Here is a 27,810-nt window from a genome sequence, read left to right on the forward strand (position 1 = left end):
GAGTTATGCTGTCTGCTGAAATACTCAGTGCTGCTGCCTCACCCCTAGGGGTGCTAGGGGTGTCTCCCCCCCACAGTGTTTGTTTCCAGAGTGTAAGGCATATGTGTACCAATTTTTGAGCAACTGTGCACCAACGTATTAGGAATCTCCATTATTCTGAAGTAATAGCCTTGCATTGGACTACCTAGTTTCATGCAGACGTTCAGGCAGCCTAATGTGACTCTGGTATGAGTAATGCTCTGTTATAGTACTAATTTTCTCTTTATATCCGGTTCCATTATTTTTCTGTAATGCATGCACGGGAAAGTGTATAGGAGTGGAAACTGTTGTAATCTCACTGCTTATTATTATCTGTAATGTATTGTTATGTTGTACCCTACCCTTTCTAACTTATCCTTTTGTGACTAACATTATGTTTGGTGGTATAATAAATACTTACCGGAATACCAAACGTCCAGTGGAATACCTTGATAGGGCATCAGAAAACACCAATGAAGCATCGGGGGTAAAGGTATGTGTTAAGCTAATCCAAGAGTAAAGGGTAACAGGGTAACATTAGCTACTCTTTACTGGCTTTCCCAAGCAAGCCCTGAACTTGACTAGCGCTTGGGTGGAGGCATGACTAATACAGCCCAACTAGTAACCCACCTAACATCGGGCCTAGAGAGGAAGAAAGGGTTACATATAGCAGATTTATTTTGTTCCTGGAGACTTATGAATAAAATACAATTAGGTGGTAGTTCTACACAAATCATTGGCAAATTAAGATAACTTGGGGCAGGGCCATCTTAACAGCATTGTAGGCAGGGCTGGAGTAAGGCTGGTGGGGGCCCAAAGGCAACAAAGTTGTGGGGCCTCCACTAATAAAATAGCTGACAAACACCCCTGAGCGCACCTCCCCCCCTACACACACACTCACTGAACTCCCCCTTCCGCTGTGTGAGGGGCCCCTAGGTCTGCTGCAGGGAGTGGTGATGTGGGGGCAGGCACATGCACACAGCAGTGGGCGGCGGCACCTGACACTACACCTCCCAACACACAGGTACTTTAACACTCTCCCTCTTCAGCAAACAAGTTTTTGATACGTGCTAGCGTTACGTGGACCCGCTTCACTGCTATCCGGAGGTGAAGCCTGTCCTTACAAATAACGTCTGAAGTATGTATTTTAATACATCTACCTCTGTGTGCAGGTGTGGTGTCAGAATCTTAGGAGGAGTTTTTCAAAAATGTGAAAGACTCTTCCCACATGCCTGGGGTGTAACTTGCAGAGACGGTGCTGCCGCAATTATTAATGTATACTTCTCACAGTCAACTGTGTAATTATCTTATGGAGAAGACACAACCATTAGTGCAAATACTCATCACATTATTATTATTATTATTATTATTATTATTATTATTAGTTACAATCTTGATTGTTGTCTGGTGAACATAAACACATGAATTGGTCCAAGACTTTTCAAAATATGTAACTATATAAAGGAATGTACTATATAAAAGTATAATTTTACTGACACATTCTGCGGGGTATCCAATTAACCGTAATTACGCGATACGCGATCACGGATAATGTTATGTCACCTTTCTCCTGAAAAATCCCGTTTATTGCACCTATTCTTTTCCAAAATGGTGATAACGGGATTCACGCGATAATTCTAGCCAGTAAAAGCTGAGATAAGTATAGGAGAAAGTGGGGAAATCTGCCTGTACCCCCCAAAAAGCCAAAGTAATATAGGAAAACATTATAGAAGTCTGTTAGTGGCCATAACAAAACTATTTGGTGTCATTAAATTGGGTCAAATGGCTGTTTGCATTTTTAAAAAAATGTGAAAAAAATTACAGAAAGCTATTTTTTCCCAACAAAATAAGTTCTCTCATTAAATTTGGGGTACTTAAAAAATGGGTATAAGTATATGCCGATTACTTCCACCTGCGAATCTAAAAACACTTGTCCCACTCATTTGACCCCCAAAATAACATGTCATTATTGGCCAATTAAAAATAATTAAAAACTTCTAAGTGCCTAATTAGTCATTCAGGGGGTAGTCCCAGGGGTTTTGGGGATAATTCAGCCTTCATCGCTGGGCTGCTAAATTTGTTGTCCTGTGATCAGATAGTCACCGCCCAAGGGGAGTGCATATTTGCCCGTGCAAGTGTGTGATCGCATGTGTACGCCGTGCTAAAAATATCCCTCAGCCAGCAGACAGCAGCAAAACCGTTCGCACCTCAGTCACTATCGAATGATTTTACAGTGTGTGCAGTCTGCGAGTAGCCCAGGACTTACTCCTACAGTGTGATGAGAACAGGCTGATGGGGGTCCAGAGCTGACGTCACACACCCTCCCTGAAAACCCTTGGGGACGCCTGCATTTTTCTGGACACACCCAGTAAATGGTCAGTTGCCACCCACAAACGGCCTTTTCCTGTCAATCACCTTGCGAACGTCCATGTGATCGAAATTGTCGCACCAGCCTGTTGCTGTTCGGCGATGCCTGTTGTTGTGTGGCGACATGCGTGCGCATTGCGGTGCATATGCATGCACAGTCTATCGATTATCGCCCGCTGTGTGAAAACGCACAGCAGCGATCAGGTCTGAATCGGGCCTTTCAAACCAAATCCCAACATTTTTACCTTAAAATAGGGATTTTGCACTACTTATCACCTGCTCAGAGATGGTGAAAAGATATCTGTGATAAACCCTATGGAGACTTATCGCCGATAACTTATCACCGCTAATAGGATACCGAATTAGCGCATTTGCAATAATTTATTGTGAAACCATGTTATCACGGCTAATTGGATACCGCCCACTGTAGTTTTAAAATAAAGACAAAACAAACTGTCTTTGGGACAGTACAAAACAAAAAAAAAAGATATTTCTACTTAATAGTAGAGCTGTGTCCTCCAGAAGTCATCTTGGGAAACCCCTATCATCTATTACTATAGATTTGATGGACCTACACCTACACCCTATAACTATTACACAATGAAATAAGCGGAAATTAAATAAACCCTCATGGTGATTTATTTTACCAAGGATAATACTCTAGACCAAGACACATAAAAAACAACATGATACTGTACAGCAAAGGCTATTTATATTTTATACTTTACATTTACTGGTAAGTTACTGTTAACTTATAGCTCACAGATATACAATAAGTCTGCCCCTGTTATTATTTTCCACCTTCAATCTCTTTAGACTTTATATTATCACCAAAAATATCAGTAAATAGCAGTGTCGTAACTAGACATTTTAGCGCTGTGTGCAGGAAACAGCATCTGAGCCCCCATCCCCCATATCACATACAAAACAGGGCCAGTGCACACCATAGGCGCGCACCAAAAATATAGGGGTGATGGCTTCATGGGAAAGATAATAAAATAATTCCAATTCATATTACGCTGTACAGAAGTCTCCATTATTCAATTTATGCTGCACAGTAGCGCCACTTACACACATTACACCAGGTACAGCCCCTGTTACACATTGTGGCAGGTAGAGCCCCTGTCACATATTACGCCAGGTAGAGTCCCATTTACACATTACTCCAGGTAAAGTCCCCTTTTACACAGTACGGCAGGCAGAGTCTCCCTTTTACACAGTACGGCAGGCAGAGTTCCCCTCTGGTGTTACAGTGCTGTGCAGCTGTGGCCAGCAATGCCCGATCCCACCCCATCCCTGTGGGAATGTGTCCTGTTTTACAGGACACATTCCAGCTGCAGCAGCCAGAGCGCCTGTGTCCCCTGCGGGACAATGTCTCTGACAGCGCGGGGACAGCTTGTCTGTCCCCAGCGCCTGTCAGTGTGTGGCGGCGGCGGGTGTCCGGTGCAGGGATTACCCTTTTCCCTGCACCGGACCAGAGACTGCGGGGGCATTTGAATGTTGGCGCCCTCCGGGAGCCAATCGCGGCTCCCGGAGCGGCAGCCAATAGGAGAGAGACGCGGCGAGCCAATCGGCGCTCGCCGCGTCATAGGCCCCGCCCCCGGCGTCTGACGTCAGACGCCGGGCGGGACGGAGCGAAGGAGGCCGCGCCGAAGAGCGGCGAAGACAGAAGACACGGGCGGGAGCCGAAGAGGTTGCGCGCGCAGAAGAGCGGGAAGAAGGAGGAAGATGCCGCCGCAGAAAGGAGACGACGACGGCCGCGGGGAGAAGAGCTCCGGTGGCCGCTGAAGAGGCCGGAAGACGTCGGGCCCCAGGAAGGAGATGTCCAGCGGCGACTGGACGCGGAGCAGCGGAGGCGACGCCGCTGGCCAGGACGGGTCAGCGGCAGAAGACGGTGTCGGAGGCCCTCGGGTTAGGTAAGGCCTCAGTGAGGCTATCCTCCCCTCTTCCTCCCTCGACCACCAGGGACGGGCATTAGGCCCGCGGGCACAAGTCAGGCACTAGGCCTGTGGCGCAGTTAGGAGATTGGGGGTCATTTGTCTGATTAGGTGGTTTGGGCATTAGGCCCAAGCCACCCAACCCCTGCGGCACCAGATAGGCAGGCACTAGGCCTGGGGGGCACATGTTGGGCACTAGGCCCATGAGAATAGTCAGGCCACCGGCCTGTGGGCACAGTTAGGCGGGCATTAGGCCCGAGGGGCAGTTCAGGCAATAGGCCTGTTGGGACATTAGAGGGCGCTAGGCCCTAGCGTATTTTGGCCAGTAAGTACAGATAAGGTGACCCTGGGCACAAGGCCCAGGTCACCCAACGGGCAGCAAGTTAGGCGGGCGCTAGGCCCGTGGGCGAAGTCAGGCCTCCGGCCTGTGTGCAGTTAGGGGGCGCCAGGCCCAGCGAAGCAGTGTTTTCCCCGAGGTGAGTAAAGGTGGCACTGGGCGTTAGGCTCAGGCCACCCTGAGAGTACGGTAGGTGGGTGAGCTGTGGGGTCCCCACTACTGGGTGTTCTAAGTCGGGTAGAAAAGGGACAGCACCGTTTTATGTTGTAACTCCGATAGTGTGATATATGTTGTTACCGTGCAGGGCAAAGTGTATGTGTTGTGTAAGTTGTGCATAGTTGTGTTGCACCACACCCACAGAGCTAGTTTGAGGGCTCCGCTGTTGTAGATAGTATAGGGTGTGACACTAGGGTAGAGTTAGGCCCTGCACGGCTGTTTCTCTTTGCCTCCTTACAGGGACCTGTAAGTGGAGAAGATCGGAGTGCAAGACTTGTGACGGTGAGTAGCATCCGTGTACGTCTGTCCCTTGTTTGTCCCCGAGCGCCGGAGTTAGGATTGCTCACGGACGTGAGAATCCCTTTCATCACACTACGTGCGAAAGCGCGAGTGTGTGAAAGCTGGGTAGCTGAGGCTTTGTGCCGGTGATGACCATTCACCCAGCCGGTGAAGGTCGCAGCCACCCCTGGGGTATCCCCTGTTCCACCGGAAGCAGGGTCGATACCCCCTTTAATGTAGACCATTCTCTCCTCAGCTCGGTCGTCGGTCAGCTCCGAGAGGGAATCGCCGTGTCCGGATCCGACTGAAGAATTCCAGGTCCGTTGAAGGTTCCGGTACCTGAAGGTGAGAGAGAGCGGCGCCTGGTGAGTACCGCGTCTACACCTGCACGGCAGCAGGCACCACCACACGCACCCGCAGGCCCCCGCACCTCTCACATCCCCACTGCCGGAGCTAATACCCACCCCATCCCCACTGCCGGAGCTTATACCCACCCCATCCCCACTGCCGGAGCCCAGACATGCCCTCCCCCTGACGGGAGGTTAAACTGAGCCACAGGAAATGCTGCCCAATCCCCCCACCCGTGCTGCCACTGCTGGAGTATACAGTGAGCCACACGGACTATAATGTCCGATCCCCGCCGCCAGAGTTACAGTGAGTGAATGCAGCCGAATAACTGAGTCGTATGCTCACTGTCCTGAAGGGAAGGGAGTTGTTAGCGCTCACTGTAACTCCGGTGGACAGGGGTGATGGGGATAGTTTGCGCGGCTCACTGTCACTGTATACTCCGGCAGCGGCAGCATGGGTGGGGGGGATCGGGCATTATTGTCGGCTGTTCACTTTAACCTCCCGTCAGGGGGAGGGTGTGTCTGGGCTACAGTATAAGCTCAAGGCGGTGGGGATGGGGTGGGATCGGGCATTGCTGCCCGCAGCTGCACAGCACACCGAAACTATGGGTGTTGCTGGCGGTACTGCGCCCACAGTGCATGTGCGCTGTGTGCAAGGCACCGCCGTCACACACCTAGTTACGGCTCTGGTAAATAGACTCCACTTTAATCTATTTGATAGAATTGATAAATATGCAAATTTACGTAGAAAACCTCTCTCCTCTTAGCCCCATCTGGCTGCAGGTGGTATTCAAGTGACCGGCGCCAACATCCCGCCCCCTCACTATCCCGATGGATGGCATGCTGACCAACAGGGACTATTTCCACTAGTGGGTGTCTACGACACCCATAGAGTGGGAATAGAACCTGTGGCGACCGCAGGTCACCACCGAACTCACAGCGTGGTGAGCGCAGCGAGCCCGCAAGGGGCTTGCTGCACTCGCCCCTCCCTGCTAGGATCCCGGTGTTGGGATGCTGACCGGTGGTCTCCTGACCGCCGGTCAGCCATACTACACCCCTGGTTGCTGTATCTCTCACCTCCATGCAGACGCTGCCTCTCTGCAAGTGACTCTCAGATTCTTTGGGGGACATTAACTAAGCAGAGATAAGAGCGGAGAAGTGAGCCAGTGGAGAAGTTGCCCATGGCAACCCATCAGCACTGAAGTAACATCTATAATTTGCATACTATAAAATTATACAGAGCTGCTGATTGGTTGATGGGGCAACTTCTCCACTGGTTCACTTCTCCGCTCTTATCACTGCTTAGTAAATGTCCCTCTTTATCTCTTCTCCTCACCAAATACAGGGGATGATAAATGCCTCTTACCTGGCCAGGTACCTCAGGGCTACCTGCCACAGCTCCAACTCACACTATTCATTAGCTGAGTCTTACTTGCATGGCTCATGTCCAGTCTCTATGGCAACTTTTCTCCCTGCACTGCAGGCTTAGCATTTACCACTATCCTGCCTCAATCCTCAGCACAAAAAGTAATGGGGTTATTCGATCAAAGCCCAAAATGTTTTGTTTGCTAATTTTTTTTTTTCATAATAAAAGATGGTTAGGCATAGGCTTACCATACAATCCCTTTAAACCGGGACAGTCATGAATTACACAGGTTCTGTGGCTGGCAGACTTCAAGCCTGCATTTTACCTGGTTTTAATCAGCCACTGAACCTGTGTAATGAGTGTCCCGGGACAGGATGGTAACCCTAGTTATTCATAACTTTAATTGATCTCAGTGGTAGTATGTTGGATGGTACCACCAGTGGTGTCACAAGCCGGATGCGGCCCGCACCCGGGTGTCATCCTCGGAAGGGGTGACACCAAAGTGCTGGCTCGTCTGCAATGACAGAAGCTGAGTGCTGCCCAGTCTCTGGGGGTAGCCAGCATCTCTGGGGAAGCTGGGCACACCCCCGGAGTGAAGGAGAGGAGATCCCATGTGTCCACGCCCCTTTAAATGACGCCACACTCCCTTTTGGGTGCCCATTACCATACCTCCCAACATGACCCTCTCCAGGAGGGACACAATGCTCTGCTTCTGGACTTTCCCCTTAATTTATGATTGCCATCACCTGTGCTATAACACCTTTCTTATCCAGTAACCTGTTCAACACAGGTGCTGGTAATCATAAATTAAGGAAAAGACCAGAAGCAGAGCATTGTGTCCCTCCTGGAGAGTGTCATGTTGGGAGGTATGCATTACATCAGCCGGGGCGGGGCTGGGGGTGGGGGGTGTAATAATGCAGAGTGCGCACCGTGTGTTACCACACTCGGTTACGCCTCTGGATTCTACCACATTGACCAGTAGAGTAACGTCCTCACATATATTATCTTTAGGTCCAGCCATGAGCTGCTTTACCATCAAGAGCTGCACTAGCAACCCAACTTTACAGAGAAAAACTGCTACTTTTTTGCTAATGTATTTTTTAAGTGTAGGTGTACGTTGGCATATTTTTCACACCATTTTTTGTGGTAAATTTACTCAGTGTGGAGCAGCAAAGTTTACTTATTTGTATTTAATAGGAATATTTACATAGCAGACATTTTAGTTAAGGGTTTTGGTGTGTGGAGACTTAAAAGAAAATCCCTCATCTATTCAGATAGCTAATCAGAGTTGCAATTGTTTACAAGCTTCACACTTGAGAAGCTCCTCCTATTACATAAAGTCATAGACAAGGAGCTTGGTATGCCATAATGCAGCAAGCTGTATACAGACTTGGACTGGCCCACAGGGGTACAGTGGAAACCACCGGTGGGCCCCACTGCCTGGGGGCCCACCTCCTGCTCTAAGGATCAGGTTCCAGTCTGTGCACTTGAATTATACATTATACATAGGTTACCTTATACTGGACTATGGTGTATTTTCTACAGTGCATTGCTGTTATTAATCTGGTACATTATGATGCATGCAGCAGCTGAATTTACTGTATATATTTATGAAGGGCCCAGACATTGCACTCTCTAATGGTTAGTCAAACCAATGAGGTGGCAGGCCACACCCCCTCTGAGGAATGGCCACACCCCTAAACATAGGCCCCTACCACTGCATTCCCCTGGTGGGCCCTACATGTCCCAGTCCGACACTGGCTGTACATACTAACTGCATATAGAGCCGTGAAACACAGAGGCAAATTTAGGGGTCAGGCCGCCCCTAGGCACAATATTATTGGATGTCCCCTTTAACAAATGCCTTTTGTCTCCTCAGTCATGGCTGTTAACCAAAGCTACAGAGCTGGCTCTTTATGGACATCATGGTAGTGTTACTTTCGACTCAGGCTCTACCCCCTGGTCCCTGTAGCCAAGGGCGTAGCTACCATAGGTGCAGTGAGTTCAGCTGCTATGGAGCCCAGAGCTGAGAGCCCCACCTTCCTTGTCAACATTATATGTGTTATATACACTTTTAACCATTGGTTGGTACATAGAGGCCCTTACAGAATTTTGCCTTGGGCCTGTATTATATTTAGCTTTGCGTCTGGACCTGCTCATTGTAATGTGGTATACATTACAGTTACACTTGAGGCCATTATAATGTTATATAATATGAACTGGGGCACTGTAATATGGCACAATATGAAATTAAGGCATAATATGAACTGGGTGCACTGTAATGTGACATAATATGAACTGGGTACACTGTGTCATAATGTGAATTCAGGGCACTGTGTGGCATAATGTGTACTGTACTGACAGACCTACAATGGGACATAATATGACCTAGTGCACTACTATTAGTGCTGAGCGGGTTCGGTTCCTCGGAATCCGAACCCCCCGAACTTCACCCCGTTTACACGGTTCTGAGGCGGACTCGAATCTTCCCGCCTTGCTCGGTTAACCCGAGCGCGCCCGAACGTCATCATCCCGCTGTCGGATTCTCGCGAGATTCGTATTCTATATAAGGAGCCGCGCGTCGCCGCCATTTTTACTCGTGCATTGGAGATGATAGGGAGAGGACGTGTGCAGCGTTCTCTCAGTTGTGTTCAGTGTGCTGCAAATATCTGTGCTCAGTGTGCCTGCAAATATCTGTGCTCAGTGTGCTAAAAATATCTACGTTCTCTGCCTGAAAAACGCACCATATCTGTGCTGCATTGTAGTATATAGTAGGAGGACAGTGCAGAATTTTGCTGACCAGTGACCACCAGTATTATATCAGTACGGTACAGTAGTCCACTGCTCTACCTACCTCTGTGTCGTCAAGTATACTATCCATCCATACCTGTGGTGCATTTAAGTTTTGCGCAGTAGTAGGAGGACAGTGCATAATTTTGATGACCACCAGTATATAATATATAGCAGTACGGTACAGTAGTCCACTGCTCTACCTACCTCTGTGTCGTCAAGTATACTATCCATCCATACCTGTGGTGCATTTATGTTTTGCGCAGTAGTAGGAGGACAGTGCATAATTTTGATGACCACCAGTATATAATATATAGCAGTACGGTACAGTAGTCCACTGCTCTACCTACCTCTATTTCATCAAGTATACTATCCATTCATACCTGTGGTGCATTTAAGTTTTGTGCAGTATATATAGTAGGAGGACAGTGCAGAATTTTGCTGACCATCAGTATATAATATATAGCAGTACGGTACAGTAGTCCACTGATCTACCTACCTCTGTGTCGTCAAGTATACTATCCATCCATACCTGTGGTGCATTTAAGTTTTGCACAGTAGTAGGAGGACAGTGCATAATTTTGCTGACCACCAGTATATAATATATAGCAGTACGGTACAGTAGTCCACTGCTCTACCTACTTCTGTGTCGTCAAGTATACTATCCATCCATACCTGTGGTGCATTTTAGTTGTTGTGCACAGTATATATAGTAGGAGGACAGTGCATAATTTTGCTGACCACCAGTATATAATATATAGCAGTACGGTACAGTAGTCCACTGCTCTACCTACCTCTGTGTCGTCAAGTATACTATCCATCCATACCTGTGGTGCATTTAAGTTTTGCGTAGTATATATAGTAGGAGGACAGTGCATAAATTTGCTGACCACCAGTATATAATATATAGCAGTACAGTACAGTAGTCCACTGCTCTACCTACCTCTGTGTCGTCAAGTATACTATCCATCCATACCTGTGGTGCATTTACGTTTTGCGCAGTAGTAGGAGGACAGTGCATACTTTTGCTGACCACCAGTATATAATATATAGCAGTACGGTACAGTAGTCCACTGCTCTATATACCTCTGTGTCGTCAAGTATACTATCCATCCATACTCGTGGTGCATTTTAGTTGTTGTGCACAGTATATATAGTAGGAGGACAGTGCATAATTTTGCTGACCACCAGTATATAATATATAGCAATACGGTACAGTAGGCCATTGCTATTGATATATTACTGGCATATAATTCCACACATTAAAAAATGGAGAACAAAAATGTGGAGGGTAAAATAGGGAAAGATCAATATCCACTTCCACCTCGTGCTGAAGCTGCTGCCACTAGTCATGGCCGAGACGTTGAAATGCCATCAACGTCGTCTGCCAAGGCCGATGCCCAATGTCATAGTAGAGAGCATGTAAAATAAAAAAAACAAAAGTTCAGTAAAATGGCCCAAAAATCAAAATTAAAAGCGTCTGATGAGAAGCGTAAACTTGCCAATATGCCATTTACGACACGGAGTGGCAAGGAACGGTTGTGGTCCTGGCCTATGTTCATGGCTAGTGGTTCAGATTCACATGAGAATGGAAGCACTCATCCTCTTGTTAGAAAACTGCAGTGCCACTCCTAGATGGGCCAGGTGTTTGTGTCGGCCACTTGGGTCGCTTAGCTTAGCCATCCAGCGACCTTGGTGCACCTCTTTTTTTCTTTGCATCATGTGCTGTTTGGGGACTATTTTTTAAATCTGCCATCCTGTCTGACACTGCAGTGCCACTCCTAGATGGGCCAGTTGTTTGTGTCGGCCACTTGGGTCGCTTAGCTTAGCCACACAGCTACCTCATTGCACCTCTTTTTTTTTTTTGCATCATGTGCTGTTTGGGGACTATTTTTTTAAATCTGCCATCCTGTCTGACACTGCAGTGCCACTCCTAGATGGGCCAGGTGTTTGTGTCGGCCACTTGGGTCGCTTAGCTTAGTCACACAGCGACCTTGGTGCACCTCTTTTTTTCTTTGCATCATGTGCTGTTTGGGGACTATTTTTTGAAGTGCCATCCTGTCTGACACTGCAGTGCCACTCCTAGATGGGCCAGGTGTTTGTGTCGGCCACTTGGGTCGCTTAGCTTAGCCACACAGCTACCTCATTGCACCTCTTTTTTTCTTTGCATCATGTGCTGTTTGGGGACTATTTTTTAAATCTGCCATCCTGCCTGACACTGCAGTGCCACTCCTAGATGGGCCAGGTGTTTGTGTCGGCCACTTGGGTCGCTTAGCTTAGCCATCCAGCGACCTTGGTGCACCTCTTTTTTTCTTTGCATCATGTGCTGTTTGGGGACTATTTTTTAAATCTGCCATCCTGTCTGACACTGCAGTGCCACTCCTAGATGGGCCAGTTGTTTGTGTCGGCCACTTGGGTCGCTTAGCTTAGCCACACAGCTACCTCATTGCACCTCTTTTTTTTTTTGCATCATGTGCTGTTTGGGGACTATTTTTTTTAAATCTGCCATCCTGTCTGACACTGCAGTGCCACTCCTAGATGGGCCAGGTGTTTGTGTCGGCCACTTGGGTCGCTTAGCTTAGTCACACAGCGACCTTGGTGCACCTCTTTTTTTCTTTGCATCATGTGCTGTTTGGGGACTATTTTTTGAAGTGCTATCCTGTCTGACACTGCAGTGCCACTCTTAGATGGGCCAGGTGTTTGTGTCGGCCACTTGGGTTGCTTAGCTTAGCCACACAGCTACCTCATTGCACCTCTTTTTTTCTTTGCATCATGTGCTGTTTGGGGACTATTTTTTAAATCTGCCATCCTGTCTGACACTGCAGTGCCACTCCTAGATGGGCCAGGTGTTTGTGTCGGCCACTTGGGTCGCTTAGCTTAGTCACACAGCGACCTTGGTGCACCTCTTTTTTTCTTTGCATCATGTGCTGTTTGGGGACTATTTTTTAAATCTGCCATCCTGTCTGACACTGCAGTGCCACTCCTAGATGGGCCAGTTGTTTGTGTCGGCCACTTGGGTCGCTTAGCTTAGCCACACAGCTACCTCATTGCACCTCTTTTTTTTTTTTGCATCATGTGCTGTTTGGGGACTATTTTTTTAAATCTGCCATCCTGTCTGACACTGCAGTGCCACTCCTAGATGGGCCAGGTGTTTGTGTCGGCCACTTGGGTCGCTTAGCTTAGTCACACAGCGACCTTGGTGCACCTCTTTTTTTCTTTGCATCATGTGCTGTTTGGGGACTATTTTTTGAAGTGCCATCCTGTCTGACACTGCAGTGCCACTCCTAGATGGGCCAGGTGTTTGTGTCGGCCACTTGGGTCGCTTAGCTTAGCCACACAGCTACCTCATTGCACCTCTTTTTTTCTTTGCATCATGTGCTGTTTGGGGACTATTTTTTAAATCTGCCATCCTGCCTGACACTGCAGTGCCACTCCTAGATGGGCCAGGTGTTTGTGTCGGCCACTTGGGTCGCTTAGCTTAGCCATCCAGCGACCTTGGTGCACCTCTTTTTTTCTTTGCATCATGTGCTGTTTGGGGACTATTTTTTAAATCTGCCATCCTGTCTGACACTGCAGTGCCACTCCTAGATGGGCCAGTTGTTTGTGTTGGCCACTTGGGTCGCTTAGCTTAGCCACACAGCTACCTCATTGCACCTCTTTTTTTTTGTTGCATCATGTGCTGTTTGGGGACTATTTTTTTAAATCTGCCATCCTGTCTGACACTGCAGTGCCACTCCTAGATGGGCCAGGTGTTTGTGTCGGCCACTTGGGTCGCTTAGCTTAGTCACACAGCGACCTTGGTGCACCTCTTTTTTTCTTTGCATCATGTGCTGTTTGGGGACTATTTTTTGAAGTGCTATCCTGTCTGACACTGCAGTGCCACTCTTAGATGGGCCAGGTGTTTGTGTCGGCCACTTGGGTTGCTTAGCTTAGCCACACAGCTACCTCATTGCACCTCTTTTTTTCTTTGCATCATGTGCTGTTTGGGGACTATTTTTTAAATCTGCCATCCTGTCTGACACTGCAGTGCCACTCCTAGATGGGCCAGGTGTTTGTGTCGGCCACTTGGGTCGCTTAGCTTAGTCACACAGCGACCTTGGTGCACCTCTTTTTTTCTTTGCATCATGTGCTGTTTGGGGACTATTTTTTGAAGTGCCATCCTGTCTGACACTGCAGTGCCACTCCTAGATGGGCCAGGTGTTTGTGTCGGCCACTTGGGTCGCTCAGCTTAGTCACACAGCGACCTTGGTGCACCTCTTTTTTTCTTTGCATCATGTGCTGTTTGGGGACTATTTTTTGAAGTACCATCCTGTCTGACACTGCAGTGCCACTCCTAGATGGGCCAGGTGTTTGTGTCGGCCACTTGGGTCGCTTAGCTTAGTCATTCTGCGACCTCGGTGCAAATTTTAGGACTAAAAATAATATTGTGAGGTGTGAGGTGTTCAGAATAGACTGGAAATGAGTGGAAATTATGGTTATTGAGGTTAACAATACTATGGGATCAAAATGACCCCCAAATTCTATGATTTAAGCTGTTTTTGAGTTTTTTTTGTAAAAAAACACCCGAATCCGACAAAAAATTTTGAGGGAGGTTTTGCCAAAACGCGTCCGAATCCAAAACACGGCCGCATGTGTCTGAGTGTCTGAAGAAACGGGGGAGTGTCTGGGCGAACGCTGGGTGTGTTTGTGACGTCAAACCAGGAACTAAACTGACTGAACTGATCGCAATGTAGGAGTAAGTCTCGAGCTACTCAGAAACTGCTAAGAAATTTCTATTCGCAATTCTGCTAATCTTTCGTTCGCAATTCTGCTATGCTAAGATACACTCCCAGAGGGCGGCGGCTTAGCGTGTGCAATGCTGCTAAAAGCAGCTAGCGAGCGAACAACTTGGAATGAGGGCCTTTGTTCTTCAGTCTATTGTTAGATATAGACTTATACTTAAGGCTATCAACAGCGTTGGTTCACTGTACCAGCTTGCTTTTAATACTTTTTATTCAATATGCACCGTTCACATTCTTTTAGGAATTAGCTCCATGTCACTGTTTTTTTACCCACACAGTTGCTGACACTGTACATATCATGTACACACACTTTACTTTCACTTGAGCGCTCTATCCTATTTGTGTACGTGAACATATTGTTTTTACATTGTACAACACACACAGTGGGGTAAATTTACTAAGATTCGTATTTTCCCGTTTCAGGTCAAAGTTCAATCACGAATGACATCGAAAGTGTAAAACTGCAACTTTTTGAATTTGTTACGATGGATTTACTAAGCTGTCGTATTCGGGTTTTTCTTTTCTTCCGATGTCGATGTCATTCGTGTTTTTTTTGTGTTTTTTTACGGCAGTGATTAGCAAAACACTGCCGACTTTTTTACAATTAATCTCGGCCGGATCTGTGTGATCCGTGCTGGGGTTCTATTTTTTTTTTTTTTTTAATTAAACACTGTAAAATTTAAAAAAAAAATTGCGTGGGGTCCCCCCTCCTAAGCATAACCAGCCTCGGGCTCTTTGAGCCGATCCTGGTTGCCGAAATATGGGAAAAAAAATGACAGGGGTTCCCCCATATTTAAGCAACCAGCATCGGGCTCTGCGCCTGGTCCTGGTCCCAAAAATACGGGGGACAAAAAGAGTAGGGGTCCCCCGTATTTTTAAAACCAGCACCGGGCTCCACTAGCTGGACAGATAATGCCACAGCCGGGGGTCACTTTTATATAGTGCCCTGCGGCCGTGGCATCAAAAATCCAACTAGTCACTCCTGGCCGGGGTACCCTGGGGGAGTGGGGACCCCTTCAATCAAGGGGTCCCCCCCCCCAGCCACCCAAGGGCCAGGGGTGAAGCCCGAGGCTGTCCCCCCCCCATCCAATGGGCTGCGGATGGGGAGGCTGATAGCCTTTGTTGTAAAAGAAAAGATATTGTTTTTAGTAGCAGTACTACAAGGCCCAGCAAGCCTCCCCCGCATGCTGGTACTTGGAGAACCACAAGTACCAGCATGCGACGGAAAAACGGGCCCGCTGGTACCTGTAGTACTACTACTAAAAAAATACCCAAAAAAAGACAAGACACACACACCGTGAAAGTATAATTTTATTACATACATACACACATACATACATACTTACCTTAAGTTCCCACGCAGGTCGGTCCTCTTCTCCAGTAGAATCCAAGGGGTACCTGTTGAAGAAATTATACTCACGAGATCCAGGGGTCCAGGCTCCTCGGGAAATCCAGGGGTAATCCACGTACTTGAAAAAAATAACAAAACGGTGTCCCGACCACGAACTGAAAGGGGACCCATGTTTGCACATGGGTCACCTTTCCACGAGTGCCAGAAACCCACTTTGACTTCTGTCTAAGTGGGTTTCTTCAGCCAATCAGGGAGCGCCACGTTGTAGCACTCTCCTGATCAGCTGTGTGCTCCTGTCCTCACTGACAGGCAGCACACGGCAGTGTTACAATGTAGCGCCTATGCGCTACATTGTAACCAATGATGGGAACTTTCTGCCCTGCGGTTGACCTAAAGTGACGTCACCGCTGAGCAGAAAGTTCCCATCATTGGTTACAATGTAGCGCATAGGCGCTACATTGTAACACTGCCGTGTGCTGCCTGTCAGTGAGGACAGGAGCACACAGCTGATCAGGAGAGTGCTACAACGTGGCGCTCCCTGATTGGCTGAAGAAACCCACTTAGACAGAAGTCAAAGTGGGTTTCTGGCATTCGTGGAAAGGTGACCCATGTGCAAACATGGGTCCCCTTTCAGTTCGTGGTCGGGACACCGTTTTGTTATTTTTTTCAAGTACGTGGATTACCCCTGGATTTCCCGAGGAGCCTGGACCCCTGGATCTCGTGAGTATAATTTCTTCAACAGGTACCCCTTGGATTCTACTGGAGAAGAGGACCGACCTGCGTGGGAACTTAAGGTAAGTATGTATGTATGTGTGTATGTATGTATGTAATAAAATTATACTTTCACGGTGTGTGTGTCTTGTCTTTTTTTGGGTATTTTTTTAGTAGTAGTACTACAGGTACCAGCGGGCCCGTTTTTCCGTCGCATGCTGGTACTTGTGGTTCTCCAAGTACCAGCATGCGGGGGAGGCTTGCTGGGCCTTGTAGTACTGCTACTAAAAACAATATCTTTTCTTTTACAACAAAGGCTATCAGCCTCCCCATCCGCAGCCCATTGGATGGGGGGGGGACAGCCTCGGGCTTCACCCCTGGCCCTTGGGTGGCTGGGGGGGGGGGACCCCTTGATTGAAGGGGTCCCCACTCCCCCAGGGTACCCCGGCCAGGAGTGACTAGTTGGATTTTTGATGCCACGGCCGCAGGGCACTATATAAAAGTGACCCCCGGCTGTGGCATTATCTGTCCAGCTAGTGGAGCCCGGTGCTGGTTTTAAAAATACGGGGGACCCCTACTCTTTTTGTCCCCCGTATTTTTGGGACCAGGACCAGGCGCAGAGCCCGATGCTGGTTGCTTAAATATGGGGGAACCCCTGTCATTTTTTTCCCCATATTTCGGCAACCAGGATCGGCTCAAAGAGCCCGAGGCTGGTTATGCTTAGGAGGGGGGACCCCACGCAATTTTTTTGGAAAAAATAAGCACTTTCCCACCCCTTCCCACTGATATACATGCACGGATCTCATGGATCCGTGCATGCCTATCCAATTACGAATAAAAAAAAAGGTCTGTTTTTTTTTAGCACTTTTTTACGAGTTGTAATTTTTCACGGCAGTGTTTGTTTTTTTTTTGCTTTGCACTTCTTAGTAAATGACCGAGATTCATACTTAAACAGCCGCGTTTTGACCGATGGTGTATTCATTCGTAATTTTTTACTTGGACTTGCAAGAAATTACGAATGCCCTCATCTCTGCCGTGATTAGTGTTTAGTAAATTACCGAGATGACACTTTGATGAAAAAACGGCATCTCGGTCAAAATCGGGAGCTTAGTAAATTTCCCCCAGTATGTTTACACTATCACATTCTCTACTTCCGCCAGGATCAGCGGGTTGACAGCGGCGGCCGGGACGCCCGCGGTTGCCTGGTTACCAGTAACGTTACTTCCTGGTAACGAGAGGGGCACACCCACCGGAAGCCCCGCCGGACGCCAGCTCCCGCAGCTCCACGTCGCGGTCCAAACCTCACACACACTTATAAGGTACGTTTTGCACACTGTTTGGTTTTAGTTTGTGTTGTTAGCATACAGCCTTGAAAAAAGTGCCCTGCGCGGCGCTGATACGTTGGCGGAGTTATGCCACTTGTTTAATCTATTTGCTTAATACACTCATTCTTCACCAGTCCTCTGTTAGGCGCCGGGGTCCGCGATGTCCTCGCGGCCCGGCGCCTAGCAACTAGGGACGCCGAGCGTGCTAGCCGCCGGGTCCCTAGCAACGCTGGGACGCCGTGCGCGCGTAGCCGCCGGCTCCCTAGCAACGCAGGGACGCCGGGCGCGCTGAGCCGCCTGGACCCTAGCAACGGGGACGTCACGGGCGGACCGCGTTCCCCGTTGCAGGGTCAATTTAACAACACACACACACACTGGTTTTCTGGGCGTGCAGCAGGGCAGCTGCACAGCATTTAGGGTAATCAGATTCTGAACATCTGATTGGAGGACTCATTGCTAAATACCTTCTCAGTGCTTCACACAGACGCCGGTAATAGCTTCCTGCATGCTGCTTAGGTTTGCTGAACGTCTGTTCCAGTCCTGCTGTGTCCGGTCATTCCTGTCCTCAGAGGTCCTGAATCTTGGAGTTGTCATCTCATCCTAAGAAGTCTTCTGGTCCCTTATTGTCCGCAACGATCGCCAGAGAATCTCGTGTGGTGTTCGTGAGTTGCGGCTCTGCCGTGTGCTGCGGCTCAGCCCGCTTTATTTTGTATTCTGTTTCGGAGCATTTGCGGAGGGTTCCGCTTCCACAAGTCCTCTCCGGAACTCGGCGGTGCCGGGTAGGAGAGTGGACAAGTGGGTATTTTGGTTGTCCTTTTCCCTGGCGGTTTTTCCGCACATATTCTAGTTTTAAGTTAGCTTGTAGCCCCTGGCCTTGTTGCTTAGTTAGAGGGCCCCTTGTTATCACCCTGTCTCGGATTTCCCTTTGTCTCCCATTAAGACCTGAGGGGGCATCGGAGTTGGGCAGACTTAATCTGCCCTTCAAACGCGGCTGCCATGGGCTCAAGCAACCATAGTCTCGCAAGGGATTTCTGACAGCACGGGCGAGACAACGGAGTTAGGGCACCAGGGGCTATTTTCCATTCCCGCTCCCTTTCCCAGCATTACTTTCCAGTGCTCAGGTCCTTGTTATAAGATCTCCTCAGACCAGAGTGCTGGAATCATAACATCCTCGGAGTGCCGCCTGTTCTTTCAGCATTGAGAGTGGGTTGAGGAACACCCCTCTCTAGAAGGACACCGTTTCTATATCCCTTAGAAGGAAGGCACCGGGACAGTTGTCTTTTGCACTGGGAGTGCTGACCATACCAATTTTGTATATATATATATATATATATATATATATATATATACACACAAACACACACACACACACACACAAACACACACACACACACACACACACACACACACACACACACACACACACACACATACATATACATGGAAACACCCCTGGCTAAATCCTGAGTTTGCCCCTGACACTCCTCATAATTCCCCCTCAGTCTCCCTGCCTGCACCCTCCTGTAATTCCATCTCACTGTCCCTGCCCACACCCTCCTCGTAATTCCACCACAGTGTCCCCGCCTGCACCCTAACCGTAATTCTCCCTCAGTGTTCATGACCTCAGCCTCCCTGTGACTCCTCCCCTCAGTGTTCCTGCCTGCACACTCCTGTAATTCCCTCTCAGTGTCCCTTCCCGCACCCTCCCTGTAATTGCCCCTCAGTGTCCTTGACCTCAGCCTCCCTGTAGCCCCTCCCTCTCATTTTCCCTACCAGAACCCTCCCTGTAATTCCTCCTTAGTCTATCTTACCTCAGCCTCCCTGTGACTCCCCCCTCAGTGTCCCTGCCCACATCCTCCTGTAATTCCACCTCAGTGTCCCTGCCCGTACCCTCCCCGTAATTCCCCCTCAGTGTCCCTGCCCGCACACTCCTGTAATTCCCCCTCAGTGTCCCTGCTCACACCCTCCCTGTAATTTTCCCTCAATGTCCCTGACCACAGCCTCCCTGTAATCCCTCCACCTCATTGTCCCTACTCGCACCCTCCCTGTAATTCTCCCTCAGTGTCAGCTACAAGGGGCAACGGAGCTGGGGCTGATCCCACATTGTATGGTGGTGACGCTGCAGACGCATTTGAGGAAAATATAGCAGCTGAGGGTTCAGGTTCTGGGGGCTCCTTACCCCCCAGTGGGATCGTAGCAACGGGGGTTCAAAATGACCCGCCTTGGGCTACTTTCTCCATGCCTTTGAATACGCTGGTAACTAGATTAATGCCCCCTATGGGACCTCCTGTGCCGGTACAACCGCTTATGGACCCCGCGGTTAACCCGCCTTTTGGCAGATCAACTGTCTGCTTAGTTACAGCAATTGAACCAATCACTGGCTACTCAGAAGTCTAACCCTCGCCCCCCTAAAACCAAGGGGTCCTCTAAGCGGGCCATTACTTTCTCACAATCCACCAACGTCCCAGACACCTCGTCTAATGAGGATGGCGTTTATACTGACCCCACAGATTCTGATCCTGACGTTTCTGATGGGGAATCTGTTTCACAGGTGGATGTTCCTGACTTGTTGGTCTGTTGGAGGCTATTAGGCTTATTTTTCAGATTACTGATGACCCGGAGCCTGATGTTGCCCCTAAGATACCGGACAGATTTAAACGCCAGAAAGTGGTTAAATAAGTTTTACCTCATTCTGATAATTTAATTGACATACGTCACGAGTCCTGGGAAAATCCAGGAAAGAAATTCACGCCTCACAAGAAGATGCTGGCTCGCTATCCCCTCGCTGTGGAGCTAAGTAAAAATTGGGAAACACCCCCACCAGTGGATTCGCAGGTGGCGCGGCTAGTGGTATCCTCAGCTTTGCCAGTAACTACCATCACGTCTTTGAAAGAACCGACGGATAAGCATGTGGAGGGTTGTTTAAAGGCGATTTACACCTTAGCAGTTGCTGCGCATTGGCCCACCATTGCAGCGACATGGGCTGCAGAGTCTATTGAAGCGTGGGCTCAGGAGTTGGAAGCTGAGATGTCTTCCAACGCTTCTGATCATGCTAGACAACGCTTATCGTATATTGTCACAGCTTGTCATTACATTAAAGAGGCAGCTTCTGATGCCGGTATCCTGGCGGGCAAGACTTCTACTACGTCCATACTGGCTCGCCGGATTCTATGGTTGCGGTCCTGGTCTGTGGATCTGGACTCTAAGAAAACCCTGGAGGTACTCCCTTTTAAGGGAGACATCCTTTTTGGAGAAGACCTCAATAAGATTGTGGCTGACTTAGCTTCTGCTAAAACAGCTTGTCTACCTAGTACTGCTCCTTCGGTACCGAAGGCTTAGAGTACTTCCTTTCGCTACTTTCATCCTTCAAGGAAAGCAAAGGGTCAGGCATACCCGAAACAGGCTCACACTTCCAAACCCAATAAGCCCAAACCCAAACGAGCCTAGGCTGCCTGTCAGCCTGCTTCCAAGACTGATAAGCCTGCTGCATGACGGGGGATCCCATGGTGGGGGGCCGACTTCTAGGGTATACCCAGGAATGGTTGAAGACCACTTCCGATGCCTGGGTACGGGAAGTCGTCACTCGATGTTACGCCGTATCCTTCAAAAATCATCCCCCTCACCGATTTTGCCTGACAGACGACCCTTCGGATCAGGTGAAGGCAAAAACTCTTCATTCGGTGGTACAGTCCCTCCTGGACACAGGAGTGGTAGTACAGGTGCCTCTGGCTCAGAGAGGCAAGGGGTACTATTCACCGCTGTTCCTAGTCCCAAAACCGAATAGGTCATCCTGGTCCATTCTCAACATCAAGTCCTTGAACAAATTTGTGAAGGTCTCCAAGTTTTGTATGGAAACTCTTCGCTCTATTGTTCTGGCATTGGAACCTGGGGATTATATGGTCTCCCTGGACATACAGGATGCTTACCTGCATATTCCCATTGCAGTGTCTCATCAGCAATACCTGAGGTTTGCGGTTGGCAACCTCCATTACCAATTCCGGGCGTTACCTTTTGGTTTGACCACGGCTCCACGAGTCTTCACCAAGGTCACGGCAGTAATGACGGCTGTGCTCTGCCGTCAAGGGGTCAGGATCCTACCGTACCTGGACGACTTGTCGATCCTGGCAAATTCCCCAGAAATTCTCCTACGCCATCTGGATCTAACTATCCAGTTTCTGCAAGGTCACAGGTGGCTCATCAACTGGAAGAAATCTTCCCTGGTCCCTGCTCAGAGCATGGTGCACCTGGGGCGTTGTTGGACACTCACAACCAGCGGTTGTTCTTGTCTGAGGAGGAAGTCCTGAAGCTTCAGGACAGGATTCAATGCTTCCTATCTCATCCACAAGTGTCGATACATTCGGTAATGCAAGTGCTAGGTCTTTGCCCCTGGCAAAGTAAGGGACTGCCCCCCTGCCCCTTAGGCGTGTGTCAAAAAGGGATGTGATCTCATTGGGAAGGGGCGTGACCACACAATAGTACCCCTTATTCATATTACTGCACACAGCAGTGTCTCTTATTTACATTACAGCACACAGTAGTACCCCTTATACATGGTACGCCACACACTAGAGATATAACATGTGCAGAAAGAGTTAGATTTGGGTGGGTTATTTTATTTCTGTGCAGGGTAAATACTGGCTGATTTATTTTTACACTGCAAATTAGATTGCAGATTGAACACACCACACTCAAATTTAACTCTCTCTGCACATGATAAATCTGCCTCCCCTGTAGTGCACATGGTTTTGCCCAACTGCTAAAAAATTTCCTGCTGCGATCAACTTGGAATTACCCCCTTTATGCACACACACTAGTAGTGCCCCTTACACATTATGCCCACAGTAGTAGTGACACTTCCGCATTATGCCCTGGGCATAATTATCATAATAGACACACTTGCACTGTGCAAGTATGTTTATCATAGTCAACTTTTCTGTAAACGATTAAAGATCCAAGGTTTAAATGCATCCTAGCAGCAATGCACATGGGCAGAAGCAGGTAAACTACGATCATTTGTATTAAAAATATGGTGTTATTGTTTATTGTGAACAATTATTGGCACATTGGCAGCAATTAAGTATCACATATCATGCTCTATATCTGCAGTCTGCAGTATGCACTTAGGGGGAAAGTCAGCATATAGTGCATGGTGTTGTGTGGCCACCTTATTCACAGGATTTGCAGCAATATACTATAATATTACATGACATTAACCCTTCTATGGCTATTATACATGTAACTGCTGGAGCAGTCTGCAGTAACATAGCTCATGTCCAGCTTTACAAGGCCATATACATACCATTATTCTTGTCAGGTGGCTGATAGAGCAGGCTGCAGAGAGGGGATGGCAGGTACCACTTCCTGGCCAGGGAATGGTCAGCCGTCACTCGTGGACCCGCTCCCCTGATTGAACGGTGAGCGGAAGCAAGGTGTGCGGCTTGCAGCTGGCAGTTCACGGGGAGCTGGGGGAAGAGCGAGGCATAGATAACGGGGTCCACGGGACTCTCTGGACAGAACTGCTATGTGATTCTACCTCCTGGCCACAGGTAGCACCGTCGAGTGGTGCCCCCACCTTGGCCGGCGCTGCTGGCGAGTGCCATCCTGGCCAATAGGTAGATACACCCCTGGTCTCATGGTGTCGGCTTTCGACATGGTGGAGTACGCTCAATTCCATTCCTGCCTCATCGGATCAGGTCTCAAATGATCTCCTTGTCTCCGGAGGTCCGTCTGTCACTGAGCTGGTGGCTTCAGGACCAATGATTGAGCAGGGGTCGTCCCCTCTGGATCTCCAACCGGGTCCTTCTGATGACGGATGCCAGTCTGAGAGGTTGGGGCGCGGTGTTGGAGCAACACTTCCTTCAGGGTCGGTGGACCAAGGAGGAGTCTCTCCTCCCGATAAACATTCTGGAATTGCGGGCGATGTTCAACTCATTGATCTTGGAGCAGCATTTAATACAGAACAGACCTGTTCAAGTACAGTCGGACAATGCCACCATGGTGGCGTACATCAATCATCAAGGCGGCACTCGAAGCCGCATGGCAATGAGGGAAGTATCAAGGATTATTCAGTGGGCGGAACGCCATCTGCCAGCCATATCGGCAGTATTCATTTCAGGGGTCCTAAACAGGGAAGCGAACTTTCTCAGTCGTCAGGACGTACACGCCAGAAAGTGGAGCCTCCATCCAGAAGTGTTTCAACTCCTCATGGACAGGTGAGGCCTTCCAGATGTGGACCTGATGGCGTCTCGACACAATCACAAGGTTCCGGTCTTCGGAACAAGGACAAGGGATCCTCTAGCAGCGTTCGTGAACGCACTGCCAATTCCATTGAACTTTCAGCTGCCATACGTGTTTCCTCCGGTGTCACTCCTGCCTAGAGTAATAAGGAAGTTCAAGCAAGAAGGAGGAATCCTACTTCTGATCGCTCCCGCGTGCCCAGACGGCATTGGTTCTCAGACCTTCAGGGTCTCTTGATAGTGCGTCCTCTTCTACTTCCACAGCGCCCAGATCTCCTTGTTCAGGGCCCCTGTGTATATCAGGATTTAGCCCGGTTGGCTTTGACGGCGTGGCTCTTGAAGCTTCCGTCTTGAAGGCCAAAGGTTTTTCTGAGGCGGTCATTCAAACTATGTTGAAAGCCCGGAAACCGGCTTCTGCTCGGATTTACCATATGGTCTGGAATTCTTACTTTGCTTGGTGCGCATCTAACAATCATGACGCTTACAAGTTTAGTACGGCCAAACTTTTGGCCTTTCTACAACAGGGCCTGGACTTGGGCCTTCGTCTGGCCTCCATCAAGGTTCATATTTCTGCCTTGTCGGTTTGGTTCCAGAGAAAAATTGTGACTTTACCTGATGTACATACGTTCACTCAGGGTGTGTTGCAGATTCAACCTCCCTATATCCCACCTGTGGCCCCTTGGGACTTGTCGGTGGTTTTGGAGGCATTGCAAGGGTCTCTGTTTGAGCCTCTTAAATCTGCAGACCTTAAGTGGCTTTCTCGTAAGGCATTGTTTCTGCTGGCTATTGCCTCTGCTAGACGGGTGTCGGATTTGGGTGCCTTGTCTTGTAGGTCACCAAATATGATTTTTCACCGTGATCGGGCGGTTCTTAGAACACATCCCGGGTATTTACCTAAGGTGGTGTCTTCTTTCCACCTTAATCAGGAGATTGTGGTTACGGCCTTTGCCTCTCCTGAATTGTCTTCCAAAGAGCGGTCTTTGGATGTGGTACGGGCTCTCCGTATTTACTGAAGAGAACTGCCTCCTTCAGGAAGTCGGATTCTCTCTTTGTTCTGTTTGGTTTTCACAAACATGGCTGGCCTGCTCACAAGCAGACCCTGGCCAGATGAATTAGAATGGTGATTGCACATGCTTATGTACAGGCTGGCCTTCCAGCTCCTGCTACCATAAAGGCCCATTCTACTCGGTCGGTTGGACCTTCTTGGGCTGCCCGCCATGGTGCGACCCTTGAACAATTGTGCAAGGTGGCTACGTGGTCCTCAGTGAACACATTCCTAAGGTTCTATGCCTTCGATACTTCCGCCTCCCAGGATGCTTCCTTTGAACGCCGGGTTCTTGTGCCCGCTACAGTGCATCCCCTCCCATAAGGAACTGCTTTAGGACATCCCCAATGTCATTCCCTGTGAAGCCCAGTGTACCCCGCAGCAGAAAACGACATTTATGGTAAGAACTTACCATTGTTAAATCTCTTTCTGCGAGGTACACAGAGCGCCCACCCTGACACACTTAGCTTCTTTGGGTTCGTGTGGCATTAGCCGCTGACACTTTCTCCTGTCGTGAGAATGTGGTGTATGTGGATACTAACAGTTGTCGTATCTTTTGCCTGCTACTGCATTGGACTGGTTAACAAAAACTGAGCTCCTGTGCATGGAGGCGGGGTTATAGAGGAGGCGGCGCTATGCATTCTGGGAAGAAGGTCAAAGCTTTGAACCTGTTGGTGCCTCGGATCAAGATCCTACTCTACACCCCCAATGTCATTTCCTGTGAAGCCCAGTGTACCTTGCAGAAAGAGATTTAACAATGGTAAGTTCTTACCATAAATCTCGTTGTTGCACTTATTTCTTCTACAGTTCTTACCCCCATTTGGTTCAACATCATAGACAGCAGAGCATCCCTAGGGTGCCCTTTCCCACAGTGGAAGCCGGAGGCCAGAGAAGCGGGCGCCAGATGGACAGCAGTGGTTAGACGCTGGAGCAGGACTTAAGGTGAGTATTGTATTTTTTTTGTGTGTAAGGGGGATAACTACTGGGGGCATTACTAGGAGCACTACTACAGGGGGCATTACTAAATTAACATTAATACTGGGGGCACTACTACTGGGGTCATTACTAGTGTGTAAAACGGGCACTACTGTGTGCCATAACATGAATAAGGGATACTACTATGTGGTGTAATGTGAATAAGATTGTGATACTGTGCTGTTTAATGTGAATTGGGGATACCTTGTTGGGGTGCGTGCCCAGTCACTTTATTTAATAGGTGCCAGGGAAGAAGGGGGGGGGGGGGGGGAGTGTAGCATACAGAGAAACATTTGCGTTTGCCAAAGGGGAAATAAGGAATGACCTTGCGGAAAAAGACTACAGTACCTTATTCCCCATTTTACACTCTGCACCCCCAAATATTGGTCACTACAGGAGAATAAAAATACGCACATTAACCCCTACAGGAACATATAAAAACACTGACCCAGATAGAAAAACAAACACATTGACCCCCACAGGAAAAAAAATGAAATACATTGGCCCCACAGTATAAAAATAAATAGTACTATCCATCTGCCCCTCCCTCCCCCCACCCCATAAATATGACACTATAACCGACAGTCTATGTAAATAGATGAATATAAAGTTCGGTGTCAGCACTGGTGCAGAAATCCACTGTGTGCTCAGTGGTATTCAGTTCAATACAGTAGTTAAGTCGATCCCCTGTGGTGTTAGAGGTGGGAGGAGATGGGTAGTGGCAGTTGGTAGGGGTGCGGCATCCCATTTCCTGACCCGTTACTTATCCTCAGATGTTCTTTCTTCTCTGCAATATCTCAGTTCTTTACAGAAAACAGGGAGTACTGTATGTGGGATTGCGGTGTAGTTGTCGTAACGGGGCTGTACTCAGCTTGGTGGTCTCTCTCCTCTACGCACACAGCTGTGCTGGCCGTAGGTCCCCTGTGCGATTGCACGGTTCGCCCACTCCTAGAAACACCCCTTTTTGTTGGTATTGAACTCTTACATCACATAAGGAGAGTTTTATGATAATCTAGTTTTCTGCATATGTCTGTTTTACATGTCATTTTATTTGGTTGAAAATGGAACGGGGAATGGGGAATTTACCATTCATAGTCAGTGTTTAGTTCTTGGGGAATCCCTACAGATGGAGATGACTGTTATTTTCTTTGAATATTTATGAGAGAATCTCAGATGTTGTTATAAAATGTATATATATGTCAGTGTTTATTGCAGAAGACATCAATACTGCACATATGCCCAAACATGTGTATGCGTCTCACCTGATGTGTATGTGTCTCACCTGTTACAAAGTGAATAAAAAGATGTTCCTTGATTGAGGCATTGTTGTGAATAAAATATAACTTTTATTTCAATACATTAAAATAAGAAAACAGCCAATGAATAAAACCACAGCAAAAGACAGTTACTGTGAATAAAAACAGGCTCAACGTGCGCATCTATTACCCTGTTATGCATGGGCGATATAAGGGAGGAGGGGGCTGTAGTATCTTATCTATTATATGATACACCTTCAGAATTTAGGAAACTATATAATTCTTTAAAAAGATATTTTCTTGCTTATTACACCAACCGTATCCCAATCACTATTCACTCAATCTTACAGTATATGTCAGCCAAGCAGGCAGACAGAGCATACACTAGATCATCTGCAATCACAGGCTAAGTGGCAAAGAAATTTTCATATATGCAAATTATTTAGCATCTTATACATTATGTCTATAAATAG

Source organism: Pseudophryne corroboree, chromosome 1 (genome assembly GCF_028390025.1).
Source record: "Pseudophryne corroboree isolate aPseCor3 chromosome 1, aPseCor3.hap2, whole genome shotgun sequence".
NCBI lineage: Eukaryota > Metazoa > Chordata > Amphibia > Anura > Myobatrachidae > Pseudophryne > Pseudophryne corroboree.